General features: G+C 35.4%; 1 pseudogene; it reads left to right on the top strand.

Moving 5' to 3' along the window:
* The first annotated feature begins 252 nt into the window (after window positions 1-252).
* Window positions 253-23,463, top strand: part of LOC124276329 — a 97,533-nt pseudogene continuing 74,322 nt past the window's right edge.

Genomic DNA, 23,463 nt, shown 5'->3' with positions numbered 1-23,463 from the left:
AATGTGTTCGCCAAATCCTTAGGGTGTCTGGTATGGCCGATATGCCATTGAACCTTCCTGCTGTGGGCAGTTAGAATGATGGCCACCATCTTGATCAGAAGCACAGAAAACATTGCCACATGTATGCCACATGTATGCCACATGTATGCCACATCCTTCATGCAGCATGCATAAGCTACTCCCAGATTATCCGATGATGTTACACGGATTAGGGAATTCCATTCTCCTAGTCTTCAAGATTCCGCAGAATCAATATTTAGTATGGCTTAGTGGGGCTGAGGGATCCTTTCTGCTCGTCCACTGTGTGCTTTGAGAGACAGCCTGCCAGTTTTCCATGTATTCGCTGGTGTTTTAGACAATGTGGTGTGTTTTCCATGTTCAAATACGGAATAACAATTGGTACCAACGATTGCGTTATTCCAGCCCCTCCTCAGACATATGCCATGAGTGTGGACACAAATGAAAGGCTTGATGCATTGTCATGACCAGATAACTTTGTCATCAACCTACTGTGTGGTTTTTCTGTCTCTCACCCCGTGATTCATGTAAAACAAACGGCCCTGTGGATTGAATGACACGTTGTGACTGTTAACACATTGTATTGACATAATTTTCAATTATCTTTCCTGGATGTTCTGACAGCGTTGTTGGGAAGAGGCTCTCGCAGAGGTGAGCGTGATTACCATCGCTGTGCTACTATATTGGTCAGAATGAAAGGTAGAGGAGACTTAGAGAGAAGAAATGCTGGACTGAATCAGGTGTAGGTAGCACTGTGATACCTCTGCTAGTTGTCCCAGCCGTCAGTATCCATCACGGAGATCATCGTCTAAACTCATAACTCCCCAGAGACTTGGAACAATTTCATTGATTGTCATGTGACTTTTTGTGAGCGAGCATGTGCAGTAGGTTCATTGAGACTGTGACAGTTCGGAACTACACAACACATCGACAAGACATGCATCACTCGCATGGCGATGCACAGTCAACCAAGCTTAGCCTTTTAATTCTCTCACATACATGACAAAACATGCAAATTGATTCTCCGATATGCTTGGCCTGCACTCTCATGTGCAGTACCACTGGCATGTTGATGTCACTTTTGGATTTATTCTTCTAACTGAGTGTAGCAATGACGGACTGCTGTGCAACAGTTTTTTCCATCCTCTATGGTACTAAGTCATGATAAACATGGGCAAGAAATTGTTACGTTCCTTTAATGCCCAGTTGTTGAAGTTTAAAGTAATGTGTGGTTTGTCTATGGACTCTGCAGCCAAAGAGGAGAAGGCAGTAGCTTCAGTGTGCCAGGAACCAATCACTGTCTCCAGATTCCTTCACACACTCCGACAGAAGAAGTCAGATAAACAGCTCAACATTGAAGTCAGGGTAAGAAATTCCTGTCATCATAGATTCTCTTGATAATCTTTTATTAAATTTTTAAAATTGATAAAAGTTACTATTATCGTACAGTTTCTTGTTACTATGGTATTGATCATTCTTGTTCAATTTCATATCATGATTATTTTTTATTTCATTGTTTTTATAATTATTGCTGTTTTTGGTATGATTTTTGTTATTTTGATCATAATTTTACCGTTTTAATAATGGTTGTTTTAATATTATTGTTGCAGACAGTATTTAAATATTTTCCACCATTGTTCTGAAAATTGTTGTTGATTTCATTCTGTGCATAATTATTATTGTTGTCAGTGTTTTTGTAATTCTTGTTTCTTTTGTTGTGTTCATTATTGTTGCATTACACGGGGATATCCAGGTTCAAATATCGCTCTAGCAACCTGTACTGATGTAAAAGGCAAGCGAACATGGTCAAATGTCTTGGTTAATGGCTTGTAATTGTGAAAAATTGTTTAATATTGTTATGTTTAACAACAATGGCAACAAATCTTTATTATAAATATATAAATAGTTTTTCTAAAATTGACTTTGAATTCTGTGAAAACATGTCATATTTAACTTCAAGCAATTTAAAATCTAAAATTTCGTTCTTACTTATGTCCCCATCAATTGTCCATATGGGATAAATTACAGTAATGACATCTAGTAATGAAGTGTTCATATATCACGGAGCTGTATGGCATGCAATACATGCTGCAGTAACACAGTAATCACATGTAGCCAGTAGGAAAATAGCATCAAGTACACTCTGCGAGCAATTATCACTGGATAACCTGTCATTTTCGTTCAAGAGAAGATATCAGTTGTTTTGGGTATTGTTTCTGTACAAGCATTTCCTCTGAGCTGATACTCTTTCGGATTACAAATAGATTATGTCAAAATTGTCAGCTCAGAAACATTATTTTCTGCCATCTTCTACTGTCTTTGTTTACAATTTTTGTTTACCAATTATAGCTGCCATCTTTGTTTACCAGCTTGGTTTACCTTCGCTTTATTCCACTGTTGTGTTAATACTTTGTCGATAGGTCATCAGCTGGTATCACAATACATTATAAAGAACTGTAAAATGTCCTCAAGATTTATTGCAGTTAAATCATTCCTAAGTAGGAAAAGGAATTAGTGTATGCCAATAGCAGACTGTGGTTGTGAATGTGCCATACATTATCAACATGCTTATGTGACAGGAAATTATAAAGAATGTTTTGCAAGCAAACAATAAATCACATGAAATGCCTGACTTGCTAAATGTTAAATTGAGATTTGGGTTACAATTGGTCACCAGCAACCCATATCTGGAAAGAAGTGACCAATGGGACTGAGTTGTTAGACTCACTGACTTGGTCGATGAATTTTATTTTATCCCAGTCGCATAGACAGATGCTCATGATGTCAGTCACTGGATTGTCTGATCCAGATTTTATCATTTATAGGCTGACATCATGTAGCTGGAGACTTTCTGTAAACACACACACACTTGATGTTCAGTGATGCACAGAAGTCACCGATACAGGCAAATAGAACATCACCATACAGGCAAATAGAACATCACCAATACAGGCAAATAGAACATCACTCATACAGGCAAATAGAATATCACCTATACAGGCAAATAGAACATCACTCATACAGGCAAATAGAACATCACCTATACAGGCAAACAGAATATCACTCATACAGGCATATAGAACATTACAGATACAGGCAAATAGAACATCACTCATACAGGCAAATAGAACATTACAGATACAGGCAAATAGAACATCACTCATACAGGCAAATAGAACATCACCTATACAGGCAAATAGAATATCACTCATACAGTCAAATAGAACATCACTCATACAGGTAAATAGAACATCACTGATAAAGGCAAATAGAACATCACTCTTATTGAATCTTCCCTTATTGTTTTTTAAGTGAGTCGCCTGCCATAGAACACGCATAGCTGTGTATTCATTTTTAGATAAACCTGAATTCTGACTTTATCAATTTTACTTTTTACATACCATGATTCAACCAATTTAAATGTGTCTCCTTCATCTTGATTGGTAGCCAAAAAAAACTCTTGATGATTCAGGCAAAAGTATGCTCAGATACATTATTTATTATAAGAATATGTGAGACATACAATTTCATGAAGTTATTATAGAGGGAGTCAGTGTTTCATGTCAGTTCACAAAACAAAATTGATGCTGTCTTTATCATTTGAAATGAATATACCTGGAATTTCCTTTTAAGAAATACTTTATTCCCTATTCTCACTGCAACTGTCAAATAATAATGTGCCTTAAAATTTTGGAAATATAGGATGTGAAGAATATACATAGTTTGATATTAAAAAGAATATTTTATATCGTGCATTGTTTTCCAATGAAATGAACCCGTGAAGGTCTGGGTTAGAATGAACCTTCAGTAACCCATGCTTGTTGTAAGAGACGACTAACGGGATCGGGTGGTCAGGCTCACTGGCTTGGTTGACACATGTCATCGGTTCCCAATTGTGCAGATCGATGCTCATGCTGTTGATCACTGGATTGTCTGGTCCACACTCGATCATTTACAGACCTCTGTACAGAGTGCAGCGTAAACCTAAACTCACTCACTCACTCCAAAGAAATGAAATGAAATACAAAATTCCAGGCTTGCATCAGAATTACAGATGGGTGTTAATGATTAATTTGTTCCATAGATATCAATAGAAATATTCCCTTGGTTGAAATAAAACTTTAACTGTATTATAACATTTATGTACCGGTACATAAATCTCTGAAGTCATGAATGATAGTGTTCCCGATGAAGAAGTTGAAGTGTGTGCAACTCTTGAATTAAACTCATTTTTATGTTGTAAACAATACCTTTTTCAAACTGCCTCTATATATCGATATACACTCCTGATGAACATTGATATACACTCCTGATGATGTAAACAATCTCTAGACTTGTTACTAAGGTTGCACATTGATATACGCTCCTGATGATGTTAACAATCTCTAGACTAGTTACTAAGATTGCACATTGATATACACTCCTGATGATGCAAACAGGCTATAGACTAGTTACTAAGGTTGCACATTGATATACACTCCTGATGATCCAACCATTCTCTAGACTTGTTACTAAGGTTGCACATTGATATACACTCCTGATGATGTAAACAGGCTATAGACTAGTTACTAAGGTTGCACATTGATATACACTCCTGATGATGTAAACAGGCTATAGACTAGTTACTAAGGTTGCACACTGATATACACTCCTGATGATGTAAACAGGCTCAACTTTTTAGTAAGGTTGCACATTGATATACACTCCTGATGATGTAAACAGGCTATAGACTAGTTACTAAGGATGCACACTGATATACACTCCTGATGATGTAAACAGGCTCGACTTTTTAGTAAGGTTGCACATTGATATACACTCCTGCTGAAGTAAACAGGCTATAGATTAGTTACTAAGGTTGCACACTGATATACACTCGTGATGATGTAAACAGGCTATAGATTAGTTACTAAGGTTGCACACTGATATACACTTTCATTCTGATGATGTAAACAGGCTATAGACTAGTTACTAAGGTTGCACACTGATATACACTCCTGATGATGTAAACAGGCTCGACTTTTTAGTAAGGTTGCACATTGATATACACTCCTGATGATGTAAACAGGCTATAGATTAGTTACTAAGGTTGCACACTGATATACACTCCTGATGATGTAAACAGGCTCAACTTTTTAGTAAGGTTGCACATTGATATACACTCCTGATGATGTAAACAATCTCTAGACTAGTTACAAAGGTTGCACATTGATATACACTCCTGATGATGTAAACAATCTCTAGACTAGTTACAAAGGTTGCACACTGATATACACTCGTGATGATGTAAACAGGCTATACACTAGTTACTAAGGTTGCACATTGATATACACTCCTGATGATGTAAACAGGCTATAGACTAGTTACTAAGGTTGCACATTGATATACACTCCTGATGATGTTAACAGGCTATACACTAGTTACTAAGGTTGCACATTGATATACACTCCTGATGATGTAAACAGGCTATAGACTAGTTACTAAGGTTGCACATTGATATACACTCCTGATGATGTAAACAGGCTATAGACTAGTTACTAAGGTTGCACACTGATATACACTCCTGATGATGTAAACAGGCTCAACTTTTTAGTAAGGTTGCACATTGATATACACTCCTGATGATGTAAACAGGCTATAGACTAGTTACTAAGGATGCACACTGATATACACTCCTGATGATGTAAACAGGCTCGACTTTTTAGTAAGGTTGCACATTGATATACACTCCTGCTGAAGTAAACAGGCTATAGATTAGTTACTAAGGTTGCACACTGATATACACTCGTGATGATGTAAACAGGCTATAGACTAGTTACTAAGGTTGCACACTGATATACACTCCTGATGATGTAAACAGGCTCGACTTTTTAGTAAGGTTGCACATTGATATACACTCCTGATGATGTAAACAGGCTATAGATTAGTTACTAAGGTTGCACACTGATATACACTCGTGATGATGTAAACAGGCTCAACTTTTTAGTAAGGTTGCACATTGATATACACTCCTGATGATGTAAACAGGCTATAGATTAGTTACTAAGGTTGCACACTGATATACACTCCTGATGATGTAAACAGGCTCGACTTTTTAGTAAGGTTGCACATTGATATACTCTCCTGATGATGTAAACAGGCTATAGACTAGTTACTAAGGTTGCACACTGATATACACTCCTGATGATGTAAACAGGCTCGACTTTTTAGTAAGGTTGCACATTGATATACACTCCTGATGATGTAAACAGGCTATAGATTAGTTACTAAGGTTGCACACTGATATACACTCGTGATGATGTAAACAGGCTATAGACTAGTTACTAAGGTTGCACACTGATATACACTCCTGATGATGTAAACAGGCTCGACTTTTTAGTAAGGTTGCACATTGATATACACTCCTGATGATGTAAACAGGCTATAGATTAGTTACTAAGGTTGCACACTGATATACACTCGTGATGATGTAAACAGGCTATAGACTAGTTACTAAGGTTGCACATTGATATACACTCCTGATGATGTAAACAATCTCTAGACTAGTTACAAAGGTTGCACATTGATATACACTCCTGATGATGTAAACAATCTCTGGACTAGTTACTAAGGTTGCACACTGATATACACTCGTGATGATGTAAACAGGCTATAGACTAGTTACTAAGGTTGCACATTGATATACACTCCTGATGATGTAAACAATCTCTAGACTAGTTACAAAGGTTGCACATTGATATACACTCCTGATGATGTAAACAATCTCTGGACTAGTTACTAAGGTTGCACACTGATATACACTCCTGATGATGTAAACAGGCTCGACTTTTTAGTAAGGTTGCACATTGATATACACTCCTGATGATGTAAACAGGCTATAGATTAGTTACTAAGGTTGCACACTGATATACACTCGTGATGATGTTAACAGGCTATATACTAGCAACTAAGGTTGCACATTGATATACACTCCTGATGATGTAAACAATCTCTGGACTAGTTACTAAGGTTGCACATTGATATACACTCCTGATGATGTAAACAATCTCTGGACTAGTTACTAAGGTTGCACACTGATATACACTCCTGATGATGTAAACAGGCTCAACTTTTTAGTAAGGTTGCACATTGATATACACTCCTGATGATGTAAACAGGCTATAGATTAGTTACTAAGGTTGCACACTGATATACACTCGTGATGATGTTAACAGGCTATATACTAGCAACTAAGGTTGCACATTGATATACACTCATGATGATGATGTAAACAATCTCTGGACTAGTTACTAAGGTTGCACATTGATATACACTCCTGATGATGTAAACAATCTCTAGACTAGTTACTAAGGTTGCACACTGATATACACTCCTGATGATGTAAACAGGCTATAGACTTTTTAGTAAGGTTGCACATTGATATACACTCCTGATGATGTAAACAGGCTATAGATTAGTTACTAAGGTTGCACACTGATATACACTCGTGATGATGTAAACAGGCTATAGACTAGTTACTAAGGTTGCACATTGATATACACTCCTGATGATGTAAACAATCTCTAGACTAGTTACAAAGGTTGCACATTGATATACACTCCTGATGATGTAAACAATCTCTAGACTAGTTACAAAGGTTGCACACTGATATACACTCGTGATGATGTAAACAGGCTATAGACTAGTTACTAAGGTTGCACATTGATATACACTCCTGATGATGTAAACAGGCTATAGACTAGTTACTAAGGTTGCACATTGATATACACTCCTGATGATGTAAACAATCTCTAGACTAGTTACAAAGGTTGCACATTGATATACACTCCTGATGATGTAAACAATCTCTAGACTAGTTACAAAGGTTGCACATTGATATACACTCCTGATGATGTAAACAGGCTCTAGACTAGTTACTAAGGTTGCACATTGATATACACTCCTGATGATGTAAACAATCTCTAGACTAGTTACTAAGGTTGCACATTAATATACACTCATGATGATGTAAACAGGCTATAGACTAGTTACTAAGGTTGCACATTGATATACACTCTCTGATGATGTAAACAGGCTATAGACTAGTTACTAAGGTTGCACATTAATATACACTCATGATGATGTAAACAGGCTATAGACTAGTTACTAAGGTTGCACATTAATATACACTCATGATGATGTAAACAGGCTATAGACTAGTTACTAAGGTTGCACATTAATATACACTCATGATGATGTAAACAGGCTATAGACTAGTTACTAAGGTTGCACATTAATATACACTCATGATGATGTAAACAGGCTAGACTAGACTAGTTACTAAGGTTGCACATTAATATACACTCATGATGATGTAAACAGGCTATAGACTAGTTACTAAGGTTGCACATTAATATACACTCATGATGATGTAAACAGGCTATAGACTAGTTACTAAGGTTGCACATTAATATACACTCATGATGATGTAAACAGGCTATGGACTAGTTACTAAGGTTGCACATTAATATACACTCATGATGATGTAAACAGGCTATAGACTAGTTACTAAGGTTGCACATTAATATACACTCATGATGATGTAAACAGGCTATAGACTAGTTACTAAGGTTGCACATTAATATACACTCCTGATGATGTAAACAGGCTATAGACTAGTTACTAAGGTTGCACATTGATATACACTCATGATGATGTAAACAGGCTATAGACTAGTTACTAAGGTTGCACATTGATATACACTCATGATGATGTAAACAGGCTCTAGACTTTTATCTAAGTTTGCACATTACTATACATTCCTGCTGAAGTAAACAATCTCTCTTCTTCCAGGCCATTGTACGGAACCAGGAGGACTTCCCGTGTACCACAGCCATGTCTCCAAGAAACATCAACTTCAACATCAAGCAAGAAGTTGTAACATGTAAGTCCATTTCACATCATGTTCAGATGTTGTTTACTAATTTCAGCAAATTGTCATTCCTGGCAAGCGTTATTCAAATTATTCAAACACCACTCATTTACATTGTGTTTTCTGATATTGTATCATTGGAAGTATATTTCCTCTCACCGTTTAGGGCTGTGATAATGGTACTTGGATTGATTAGCATGTTGAATAACACAACAGGAATTGGAGGATATGAACGTTTGTCTAATTATGTTAGCACAAGAAATTATAATAGTTGATCTCTCTCAGGCAACACTTCAATGGCTTGTGTGTGTCTGTGTGTGTCTCTTTCTGCCTGTGTGTCTGTGTCTGTGTATGCCATGTCTGTGTATGCAATCATTCATATCACATAGTCTCTCGTGAGGAAAACAGTTTCATTCACTAGAATGAGACTAAAACGAATAACATAACAGTTTTCACTACCTGTCTATTAACACAATGGTCATGGGATACACTAAGGTGGTAAAGTTCTACCCAAATGGATCACATGTACCATGATAGACCGAAAAGGGAATTATCCAAATCCTCACATGCCAGTATCATTTGGATGACTTTAATGTACCACTGTATTTCATATCTATCAGTTCAATGCTATTTTTAGTAACCAATAACAAGTATTGTAAAAGAATTGACATTTGATTTGGATGGATGGATGGATGGATGGATGGATGGATGGATGGATGGATGGACGGATGGATGGATGGACGGACGGATGGATGGACGGACGGACGGATGGACGGATGGATGGACAGAAGAGTAGATGGGCGGATGGTTGGATGGATGGACGGACGGATGGGTGGATGGACGGACAGATGGATGGATGGATGGATGGATGGATAGATGGATGGATGGGTACTAGTATACAGTAACAGCTCAATATTTTACTTTCCAGACAATAGTTCTCTATATATTAACTGAACACAATCATCATTAAATGGCAGCTGCCATCATTTCAAATTGCAATTCTATTTGGAGCTGAAGACTTTCAGCAAGCGTACCCTCCAGAGAATTAATGACGTTCTCATGGCTTTTGTTATAGGCTTTATATGGTACAGTGACTTTCTTCAAACACATTTCCTAATAAATACTCCAATAATATGTGTTGAGACATCTTTGAAAATGCTTTTAAATTATGCAGATGTTTATGACTTTCCCAACAATACCAGGAATTCCTAATGAGAGTCAAAACATTGCATAACTATTTATATTGACGTTGCTACACCCTGTTAGGGTGGGTGGCAGGAGATTTACATTCAATTAGCATCTTTTATGTATGCCAGCAGGACATTAGTGGATGTGCCTGTTACTGGAAGATGAAAAGCAATGTTATTTCTTGTCATATTTTATAGATGTGAAAGTAATTGGCTAATGATTTTCAGCAAAAACCAGCATTATATATATTGTAAGCTGTAGCAAATGTTTTGCTTCTTGTAAATGGAGTCACACCTGGTATCATCGCTGAACCCAGCAATCCATCTATATCATATTCATCCTTGCTTTGTCTTCCATGCCTAATGACTTCTGTTTCCACAGATAATCGAGACTGGTTATCCTCTGGCTATGATGTTTTTAATTGATATTAGCTGGTAATTCTACAGTTAACTTCTTTGAGAGGCATTTACAAGTTGGAGTAGTATTGCTGGGAAGGGTAAAACTAAACTCAGATAAGTCTAATACTTCTTTGAGAGGCATTTACAAGCTGGAGTAGTAAGGAAGGATAACAATATATCAATAAACAACTTCTTCCTTACAGTGAGAGCGCAGGTTTCGGTATGCAGGTTCTAGCACTGTCACTTGCTTGATAATGGTGTTTGAACCTACTCCTAAACGTCACTCTCACTGTAATAAAGAAGTTGTTTATCAAATATTATTGTTTCAATTCTACAGTTACATGGTGTTACTGTTTTTCTGATTAACTGTACTGAATATGAGCCAGTGTTGGTTTAAAAATAGAAATACATGGTATCTGAAACCCAGACAACTTCAGGATATTTAAGTGTATATTAATATTTCTCTTGATGAATTCATGTCTTTACTTAATACCATACTTAAATATCATAGCATGTTGCCATGAATATTATTGTCATTATATACTACTATACTCATGCCAATAATGGTTGTCACCCCTTCAATTTTTTAATTATGGTCAGGGGAGGGGTACAACTACTATTGGCATGAGAAGTTAAGGACACACTTTTTCAATATTATTACACTGAAATGTGCCATGGCATGAGAGATTAACTAAAGGAGGAGTGAGTGAGTTTAGTTTTATGCCACACTCAGCAATATTCCAGCTATATGACGGCGGTCTGTAAATAATCAAGTCTGGACCAGATTAACTATAGGAATATGAAAGAAGTGGATGTTTTTTAACTTCTTTTGATTGTAAATAATGAAATTATTTACATTAACTGACATTGCTGCAGTTGATCTTTATCTCTGTAAAGGCATCATTAGTTGTAACTTGACATCAGACTAGACATCATCCAGAGTGATGTCATGACTGAGTGTCACATCTGTTTGACCACATGGAGAGCAATGTGAGGTTATTGTTGACATCTTACATATATTTACTTAATTACATCTTAATGTGTTTTCAGACATCATTATTCAATATACAGGAGTTCAACATTTGACAATATTAGCTAATGCCATTGTTTTATACTGAATTAGAATGCTAAATAATCAACCTTCAAATCCATGAACATATATTTATCTCTTTACAAACAAAGAATGATATAAAAATATTGTGAAATGAAAAGCATGAAATTTGTTACCACATCTTTGGATTTGTTTCACAACATGTATCTTTCTTTGACACATCATGTTCAGGAAGCTTTGTAACCTGTGATAGACAGTATTCATTCTATATTTTGACAATATTTCAAATTTCAACTCATGGCAAACCACTGATAAACTGAAGAATCCATCAGACATGGCCAACAGCACTGGGAGGTCAGACTTGCTGACTATTTGTTGATACAAATCATCGTTTCATGAGGTCAAGAGATAATGATGTAAGACACTGGATTATCATGGTCCAAATTTGATTATTTGCAGACTGTGCCATGTAGCTTAGTAAGAATATTGCTCAGTGTGTCATTAAGCGTGTGTGGGTAGCCTAGTGGTTAAAGTGTTTGCTCATCACGCCGAAGACCCGGGTTCGATTCCCCACATGGGTACAAAGTGTGAAGCCCATTTCTGGTGTCCCCCGCCGTGATATTGTTGGAATATTGCTAAAAGCGGCGTAAAACCATATTCACTCACTCATTAAACATAAAACCAAAAACTTCAACAAACCTCTGAATCACTTTGCGAATACTTGTGAAGGATTTATGTATTCTGTCCGTATGTCCTACGTACAGTTTACAGGTGGCGAGGTAGCCTTGTGGGTGAATTGTTCACTCATGTCAAAGAACCAGGGCCTAGATTTTCGAAGCTCTCTTAGCGCTAAGATAGTCATAAGTTAATGCTAATGTATGGCACTTACGACTATCTTAGCGCTAAGAGAGCTTCGAAAATCTAGGCCCAGGTTCATTTCCATTCATGCATACAATGTGTGAAGCCTATTTTTTGTGTACCCAATAGTGATATATCTAGAATATTGTAGTGTAAAAAATGATGCAAATCACTCACTCACTCACTCACTCACTCACTCACTCACTCACTCACTCACTCACTCACTCACTCACTCACTCACTCACTCACTCACTCACTCACTCACTCACTCACTCACTCACTCACTCACTCACTCACTCACTCACTCACAGCTTAATGATCTGCAGCCTAAACATTTAATAACTGTTTGATAATCCTCTCAGATGTATTTGGGATATAATCCCTAGGTGTATAATTTATAATCAACTTGTCAGAATACCACATTCTGATAGACCATCATGACAGGATGACTTGATACAAACCATCAATGGCATCGGCAGATAGCAGGCTTCAATGGGATAGAAACACCAACAATGTGGGCTTTCTGTCTCCAGCAGGCGCTGCCATGTAAAACACCACGGAGGTACAATGACTGAAAACAGACTTTTATCCTCAACTCCCGAGCATTGATCAGCTAAATTTAGACTGACCTTGTTCCAGTTTTAAGTAGCCATAGATCAATACTTCTCATGATTAAATTCAACTTTATGGAAGGAATTTGGTGGAGAATTGAATTATTTTGATAGGGATCTGTGACAGATACATGTGTCTTCAAATGAAACGGATGAACCTCGTGAAATGATAACTGCAGTTTATTTTTAGCCGACAACTAGTCTGTGATAAATCCGTAAACCATTTGCACCAGTTACTGCGAGTCTGCGGCATCGCAACGCTTCTTGTGTGCCAGATTAAAATACTCCGCCGTGGTCAACTGGCTGCCATGTGGTCTTACTTCATCTGATTACGACCAGTCTGGTCATAGTGCTAGACAGTGTGGCTTGAAATAACCTTAGTATGCAATGTTGGTAAATGTCTACTGTGTAATGAAATGAAGGCTTTTACATATATATGGCTGTAAAGAATATGTGCATATCAAAACAGGATATTTTTATTCTCTTTTAATAGAAACTTTATAATAAACTTTACAGATTTATGTTGAAAAGAAATCTAATTACACCCTCTCATTCACAAAAAATATCTTTAGTAAACATTTTGCACAATTTTGGAGAGAGTAGTTGTCATGCACATTTCCAGGCGTAGAAAGACAATTTTTTTGTGTAAGCCCAATAGGTTGCATAGCGTTATATTTAGATAGTATTACTTGCCCAACCGTTTTAGCCAAAATCATGTGTAAGCCCAGGCTTTTTTTTCATAATGGTCTATACGCCCCTGATTTCTTGGTAGAAACTAGAATCTTGCACATTCTTATCACTTGTTAGGATAAAACAAGAATTTTGCACATGTTGATATAGGAAAATACATTTTGCACATTCCAAAATAGAAACAAGAATCTCTTTAGGATTGAAAAGAGAATCTTGCACATGTTAGGATAAGAACAAGAGTTCTGGTATGTATTGGGTTGTCCTCAGTGGGACTAATCAGTTGGACACTTTGATAAACCAGCGACAGAACCATCACTCATTAGCAATTTCTGATAGAAGCAGCACCAATTGTGCAATTCCATATATCCAAGAGTATGTGTTAATGAATCATGATTAAAAATGGATGATACAAGGGGTTTGAAAAGAGGTGATTGTATCCATCCTCAACGGTTAATTATTCAACAGAAAATACAAGGCCTTGGTAAAATCAGAGAACTGCATCAGATATCATTTTCATCACTGATGCATCATATTTGGAAACTATCTCCTCATGTGGTGGTGTGCGTACAGCTCAGGTCACGAATCAGTTGAAGTTAAGCAATGTCGAGCTCGGAGAGTCCTTGGATGGGTAACCGTGTTTGGCAGCTTGACTTCTGAGAGTGTCTAGGACTTCAGTCCTGCCCCACAACGAAGCACATGTGATACATGTGGTCTTACCTTAGGCAAGGGAGTTTGTTCAAAATTGCCTCTGTTCACCCAGCAGAAAACGGGTACCCGGTTGGATAAAGTCATGTGTCTATAACCTTCTAGCACCTAACAGGCAGCTTGGGTTATCCAGGGTAATAATAATCAGATTCTGATTACAGCGTCCACTGAGCAACTAGTCAGATGGATACTAGGCGCTATATAAATGAATTATTATTATTATTATGTCTATGATGAAACTTTCTGAAAGCTTTACTAAGATCTCAAATTTTGTATCAAAAGCAGACTTATAAAATAAGAGGCAAAAATCAGTCTTGATACTTGCAGGATATTAATCTTGTACATTTGTCTTCAGTCAATATTTTCTCTAGTCATCTGTTCTTCAGGATGTTATTACTGTAGGGGTGATCTCAGAAATGACTCATATGTTTCATCTCACTTTCACCATTATATTTCCACGACCAAAGATTAAGCAGCAATTTCAACCAGCCTATCATCTTCTAACATGACTGCCTGAAATAATCCTTAAGAATAACCACACACATCACTTGATTGATGTTCACATTGATTGTCTACTTAATTTACAATAATTATTCTATAGATAACAGCAAAACCACATTTATTTATTTTTAAATTTCCTGAGAAACTGATCAAATTATGCAAACTGGCATTATTACGTCATCAACAAAATCTTTTTAAATTCTGAAACATGGGTGAAATTAATCATCTATATTTGTGAAATACCATCATGATTTATGTATACAACTAATATTGCACTGTCATCTTCCATGGTGAGAAATATGCAGCCTTTGTAAGGAAACAGAAGTTGATGTTAAGCATGACTGTTCTCCGTCATAAGTAGCATATATTCTAAATGTCAGATAGTGTTTGGTTTTTATTATTCAAGGACTTAAATTATCACTTGTTTGAGGTGAATAGCTTTTAATGATAGCATGCATATCAGTTGTTATCAATCAGTACCTAGTAGAAATGATTGTGTCTTATGTCATCTATAGTATTCAACATCTATTTTGTGTACATCCATTGTCCATAGTAACAGGTATAAAATAATGCTTGTTTACCAATCCGGTTCCTTTCATTGGAAATAAATATGTTTAAATCAAGTCAAATATAACACTCAGAGTTTATATGGCACAGACATGATAAAACGACGATTAAAGGAATCTGAACTACCTATTACATTGGGGACAGTGGGGTATCCCAATAGGTAAAGCGTTCGCTTGTCATGATGAAGGTTCGGGTTCGATTCCCCACATAGGTAGTGTGTGAAGCCAATTTCTGGTGTCCTCTGCTGTGATGTTGCTGGAATATTGCTAAAAGCGGCGTAAAACTACATTCACTCTTTTGCACTGGTATGACAGAAAGATTATTACAATATTTTGATCTATATCACCTCAGTATAACAAAACACAGTTACAATATCCTAATCTATGTACCCCTGATATGACAAAAGATGGTTAAAATAATCTGAGTTAATTCTGAGTATGATCTTATATATAGCGTTTGAAAGTAACCAAACTGCATTTGATCAATTGTCTGTTAACCCTAGAAAGACTCAGAACATCAAGACATTGTTTTAGAACATCATTTAATAAAAAGAATGTATTTTTAGTCTATCAGGTGATTTAGATTTACTAAATAGATTTTCTCTACATACAGCTACCACACTGTGCAGGTTCAGCCAAATCTCATTGTCACTGAGGGAAGGGATTAGGATGAGAGATTCTGTCGATTGTAAGACGTCAACACTCACACAAAGGCTTCGGGAATGAGAATAGCAGGAAATAATGGGAAACCTACCGGTAGATGAGGGGTTTCAGCTTTATTACCCTGGCTATATATAGTGTGCTTAAAGAGGTAATTAAGACTTAATTAGAGAATATATTTCAGTCTGAAGTTCCTTCATACAATGCCACATGTAGCTGTGATGTACATAAGACAGGATACAGGAAAGCCTTAGTGTTATTTTTAACCTTCCCTTGTAAGAGGAAGGGCTCTCTAAATCTTGAAGAAGGTTTGAGGTACAAAGGATGTTTGTCGACAGTTACTATTTTTATAAGAATGTAAAACTATGAAAAGAGTACATAAACATAAATATTGTATACTTACTGACTAGCGAAAAGTTTGTTGTGAATTAATATATACTCTGTGTCATTGTGAAAAGATGGAACTTTTAGCATACATGGAACTTAAACAGTACAAGCATAAGCCAACATATGTTTACAGTCAACTGCATAAGCCAACATGGAACCAAAGTAAGTTTACACAGTCAACTAGCATAAGCCAACATGGAACTAAACTAAGCTTACAGTCAAAAGTCAACTAGCATAAGCCAACAGCTAAAGAAAACACTTACATGGAAACTAGCTAAAGTAAGCTAACTAGTTAACTCTCAAGTTACAGTTCAAAATTTGACTAGCATAAGTTAACTAAAATACAACGAGCATAAGTTCACACTAAATTAGCATAAATTGAAACTTGGCTGGCATTATAATGTTCTAGCATGAATTATCATTTGCAAAAGGAGCATAAGCTGACGTATAGGTAATGTATACATACAAACACCTAGATACCCCTCAACGCACAGCTGACATGAGTTAGAACAAGTCAACAGTACAATGATGCTAAACTTGCAGTAAGTTAGCACTTGACTGTCATAAGTGAAGATGTTGTAAGTGGAAATTAAGACTTGATCAGCAAATAAAAGTGCTTGGATAGTATAATTTTATACTTGAAGCTTCACAGATTGTTGACACAATGCATCTGTTCATGTACCCAACTACCAGGCCATGTTGAAGTTTTTGTAACCATGGTTCAAAGAGCATGTTGTTTGTAATGTGTCCCCTGTGTAGTGATTAGTTTCAGTGCTAGATACGGTACATGTAATATTTACTGAACTTCAAATGATACACTCAGTATACGATACATGTAATATTTACTGAACTTCAAATGATATGAAACTAGTAGATACGATACATGTAAGATTACTAAGCTTCAAATGATATGAAACTAGTAGATATGACAAATGTAATATTTACTGAACTTCAAATGATATGAAACTAGTAGATACGATACATGTAATATTTACTGAACTTCAAATGATATGAAACTAGTAGATACGATACATGTAATATTTACTGAACTTCAAATGATATGAAACTAGTAGATACGATACATGAAACTTCAAATGATATGAAACTAGTAGATACATGTAATATTAACTGAACTTGAAAATGATATGAAACTAGTTACATGTAATATTTACTGAACTTCTAGTAGATATGATAAAATGATATGAAACTAGTAGATACGATACATGTAATATTTACTGAACTTCAAATGATATGAAACTAGTAGATACGATACATGTAATATTTACTGAACTTCAAATGATATGAAACTAGTAGATACGATACATGTAATATTAACTGAACTTCAAATGATATGAAACTAGTAGATACGATACATGTAATATTAACTGAACTTCAAATGATATGAAACTAGTAGATACATGTAATATTTACTGAACTTCAAATGATATGAAACTAGTAGATACATGTAATATTTACTGAACTTCAAATGATATGAAACTATGAAACTAGTAGATACATGATACATGTAATATGTAATATTTACTGAACTTCAAATGATATGAAACTAGTAGATACATGTAATATTAACTGAACTTCAAATGATATGAAACTAGTAGATACGATACATGTAATATTTACTGAACTTCAAATGATATGAAACAAGATACATGTAATATATGAAACTAGTAGATCGATACATGTAATATTTACTTAACTTCAAATGATATGAAACTAGTAGATACGATACATGTAATAGTTACTGAACTTCAAATGATATGAAACTAGTAGATACGATACATGTAATATTTACTTAACTTCAAATGATACGAAACTAGTAGATACGATACATGTAATATTAACTAAACTTCAAATGATATGAAACTAGTAGATACGATACATGTAATAGTTACCTAACTTCAAATGATACGAAACTAGTAGATACGATACATGTAATATTAACTGAACTTCAAATGATACGAAACTAGTAGACACGATACATGTAATATTAACTGAAGTTCAAATGATATGAAACTAGTAGATACGATACATGTAATATTTACTGAACTTCAAATGATATGAAACTAGTAGATACGATACATGTAATATTTACTGAACTTCAAATGATACAAAACTAGTAGATAATGATACATGTAATATTTACTGAACTTCAAATGATACAAAACTAGTGATCACGATGCATGTAATATTAACTGAACTTCAAATGATACAAAACTAGTAGATACGATACATGTAATATTTACTGAACTTCAAATGATACAAAACTAGTAGATACGATACATGTAATATTTACTGAACTTCAAATGATACAAAACTAGTAGATACGATACATGTAATATTAACTGAACTTCAAATGATACAAAACTAGTAGATACGATACATGTAATATTTACTGAACTTCAAATGATATGAAACTAGTAGATACGATACATGTAATATTTACTGAACTTCAAATGATATGAAACTAGTAGATACGATACATGTAATATTTGCTGAACTTCAAATGATATGAAACTAGTAGATACGATACATGTAATATTTGCTTAACTTCAAATGATACGAAACTAGTAGATACGATACATGTAATATTTACTGAACTTCAAATGATATGAAACTAGTAGATACGATACATGTAATATTTACTGAACTTCAAATGATATGAAACTAGTAGATACGATACATGTAATATTTACTGAACTTCAAATGATACAAAACTAGTAGATACGATACATGTAATATTAACTGAACTTCAAATGATACAAAACTAGTAGATACGATACATGTAATATTTACTTAACTTCAAATGATACAAAACTAGTAGATACGATACATGTAATATTTACTGAACTTCAAATGATACAAAACTAGTAGATACGATACATGTAATATTTACTGAACTTCAAATGATACAAAACTAGTAGATACGATACATGTAATATTTACTGAACTTCAAATGATACAAAACTAGTAGATACGATACATGTAATATTTAAAGAAGCTCATTTGAAGCTAGGTAAATATTGCATGTATTGTATCTACCACTGAAACTAATCAGGTTTTTTAAATTTTTTTAAAAGCACTGGATATTATTTCAAGCATTATCTTTGGCAGCAATTTATTTTTGTGTAGCTTGAAGTAATGGTGTTAAAGTAATGTAAACAAATCTTATCAATCGCCCTTCTAGGTTGCCAATCTAATTTTGAGAACCTATATTAATATAGTTCATACAAATTCAATAGTCATAGCATTATCATTTTTTCTCCTTAAAAGATACACAAAAAGATATAATAACCTGACAAAAATTTGAAAGATCAAAGCCAGGGATTGATTATCTTGATTATCCCGAAAACTGTTTCTATTATTTGCAAAGGACAAGCAAAATGTGAAAATTAATTAAAGTAATGATTCAAAATCAGTGATGACATCATACATTCGTGAAAACATCCTCATATTAAAAAGAAATTTGTATTTTCACCTATTCACACTTATGCCGATTTAACAAGGCAGACAAAAACTAGGTCCCAAGTATCAAATTAATTCTCCCTAATTAATGATATGTTTAAACAGGTGCACCTTCTATATAGGTACAAGTATACAATGTGATGTGACGATGTTAGGAAATATACCACATGTCCCAGGAAACTGTCTATTGACTTACACTGGAAGCGAGGCCACAAGGGATGTTACAGAAGCTATGAATAACACACTGTTACTTGGAGACTCTCGTCATTAATTGAACAAACATCCTGGGAGTTTAAAAAGAAAAAAAATTGATGACGTAAATGGATGTAAAAAGTTGAGAATCATTATTGGAATTATGATTTGATGTTAATATTTCATGGTTTATCTGTTTTTTTGAGTGGCATTGGATTACTTTCTGGTGAAACATAACATACTCAATGGAAACGGACAGTCAGGTGTTCGAGAAGCATGTTCACAGACAAAGTTATTTATTCATTAACCTGTGCTGTGCCGTCTCCATCCGTTCTCGAACACCTGGCTGTCCCTTTCTCTGCACTCCTCCCTCGTAACAAATAGTGAACTGTGTCAATATTTTAATGATAGTTTGTTAAACAACTTTTATATTTTTACAACAAAAATTCTGCAAAAACCTCACAGAGTGGGTATGATGTTTTGATTATGATCAGCGTTTCATTGTGTATTTTATGTTTATTAGTTTTCGAGTTAGATTGCAATTCATCGGTCCGCTTTTGAGCCAAACAGACTATGGCTAATTATTCAGGTAATGAAGGAGTAAGTATATACTCCGAAATATTGTGTTCCTCATAAGCAGTTGATATCCATATAACTCTCTTCTTTATGTGTATCACTTCAGTCAAATGAAGGCCCGGGTTCGATTCCCCACAATGTGTTAAGCCCATTTCTGGTGTCCCCCGCCGTGATATTGCTGGAAAATTGCTAAAAGCGGCGTAAAACTAAACTCAGTCAGTCAGTCAGTCAGTCCGTCAAATGAATTGTCTTCACACAAAATACATAACGTATTGTTTCAATTAATGCATTGTCACTTAGATAGCAATGTGCAAAATTGCTGACCCCCTAGTACATGTGTACAAAATTGCTGACCCCCTAGTACATGTGTACAAAACTGCTGACCCCCTAGTACATGTGTACAAAACTGCTGACCCCCCAGTAAATGTGTACAAAATTGCTGACTTCACAATCCCTAACTGAAAATGATCCTGTTGATTAAACTTTTATCATGTTTGTCTGAAATTCAGTTGAATAAACTTTTTGTGTTTGCTCCAACAAGGGAATGAAGTTAACAGTTTCATTTTCCCATAAATATTGAACTCAAAAGCTGGGTATGCATTTATACAAGATGATATGGTAACAGGCACAATGTAACAGTAAAGCTCATCCATGGAAGAGTACAGACCCACAGCAGCCTATGTTTGTCATACAAGGCAACTGTACGATACAGCTGTCGAATCCCCACATGGGCGTGTGAAGCCCATTTCTGGTTGATGGAATGTCATCATGTCTATGTTTCATTGATTAGTGCCGATGACTTCAATCATCAGATTGTGTGGTCAAGATTCAATCTGTTACACTGTTAGTTTGTTTTTACTGTCGTCGTTTAGCTGAAATATTGCTGAGTGTGGCATTATACAACAAACAAATCAAGCTCTATGTATAACAGTCTCTGTTCAGTGATCCAGAGATTAGACATATTGCCCCAGGAGAGTTAAACAGATGGTAGCTGGTACAAGCTGTCTCCAAATGATTTACTCCTCCATGACCTAGGAGAATGTCTGAAACATTTATTTCCTTTGTGTGTCACTTAGATTTGGAATGTCTAGTAAGTCAGCTGGTCGAAAATTTCTTGATTACATGAATACATTTCTCCTGGGGAAGTCTGTTCCACATACAACAAGAGTAGTAAATTGTTCGGACTTCCCATCCCATCATAGGTTAGCCAGGTGCTAGAACTAATCAATTCAAATATTAAAAATACAAATCTGCACATATGAATATGGATACTTACAATCCATCATTGCTTTAGTTCTCTACTCACTAACCTTAATTACCAACATACTGAACACAGACGAAGGAATACATGGCAAGTTAGGCTTAAACACCCTGCAAAATTTGTTGTAGAACAAGTGAGAATACATTGAATAGATGTTAGTATCAATACTTGATGCATGGAAATCACATACCACACCCAGGGGGCCGTGGGGTAGCCTAAGTGGTTAAAGCGTTGGCTCATCACGCCGAAGACCCGGGTTCGAATCCTCACATGGGTACAATGTGTGAAGCCCATTTCTGGTGTCCCCCGCCGTGATATTGCTGGAATATTGCTAAAAGTGGCGTAAAACCAAAACTCAATCAGTCAGTCAGACATAGCACACCCACCACCCCTCCCTACTTACACCCTCACTAACAGTATAACACAGCACAAGTATCTGTGGTCACCCTGACCCAGCTCATCGCAGTTACATCATTTGTGTTGTATGTGTATACATTGTTTGTTTTGTTATTTTGTTTGTTATTCCTTCATTTAATGGATCTTCTGAAACTTCACAACAAGTGAATGTTCTATTGTTATGACTATAGTTATTCCTGTAGAGTTAATAGATTTAATTAAAATAAGTAATAGTGTCTAACCAGGCCCTTCTTCCAAGCTCATAATGTACGGTAAGTTTACTGAATGTGTGTGTGAAGTACTCATTATTATATTGTTATATTATATATGTATATACTGCACTTATCTAGGTACTAGTATCACCTTAAGTAGTTTTTTCTCAGACCATAAATATCAAGTAATTATTCTCAACTCCCTGGGGAAAATACAGAAATTGTTGCTGTTGTTATTGTTGATTATTACATTATGTCTTCAGTAGTTTATACTGTTGCTTACTGGGTGACCCTGAGGTTGTCTTGTTCCAGATAGTTTTTTTTCAAACCTTGAAAAACTGGCCAAGAACATCTTGTAGATTAGAATACTGGATTGAAACCCACAAAATTAGCATATTTTCTTGACTATTGTGCACACCCAAGTACATACTGCTCAAGGAGATTCAGTATTTTATAAAAACATATTTTTGAAGTTCAATGCACAGAATAAATGCTAGAATTTTTACTTTGCTAAGAAAGTGTTTTCCCAAATATAACATTTGTTACAGTTCAACAACTATTGAGGGATCTGTGTCTTTTGATTCTATATTCAACCTGTTTTTGAATATATAATCTGCAGAAAAAATGCTAACAGTTACTTGAAGGATTAAATATCTGTGTCTTTTGATTCAATATTCAACCTATGTTTTTGAAATATAATCTACAGAACAATTACTAACAGCTTATTGAGGGATGATTGAATATCTGTGTCTTTTGATTCTATATTCAACCTATGTTTATTGACAATATAATCTACAGAACAAAT

Source organism: Haliotis rubra, unplaced genomic scaffold (genome assembly GCF_003918875.1).
Source record: "Haliotis rubra isolate DU_JTF1 unplaced genomic scaffold, ASM391887v1 Scf208, whole genome shotgun sequence".
Lineage (NCBI taxonomy): Eukaryota > Metazoa > Mollusca > Gastropoda > Lepetellida > Haliotidae > Haliotis > Haliotis rubra.
The sequence above is the reverse complement of the archived record's forward strand: the minus strand, read 5'-3'. Positions and strand labels throughout refer to the sequence as shown.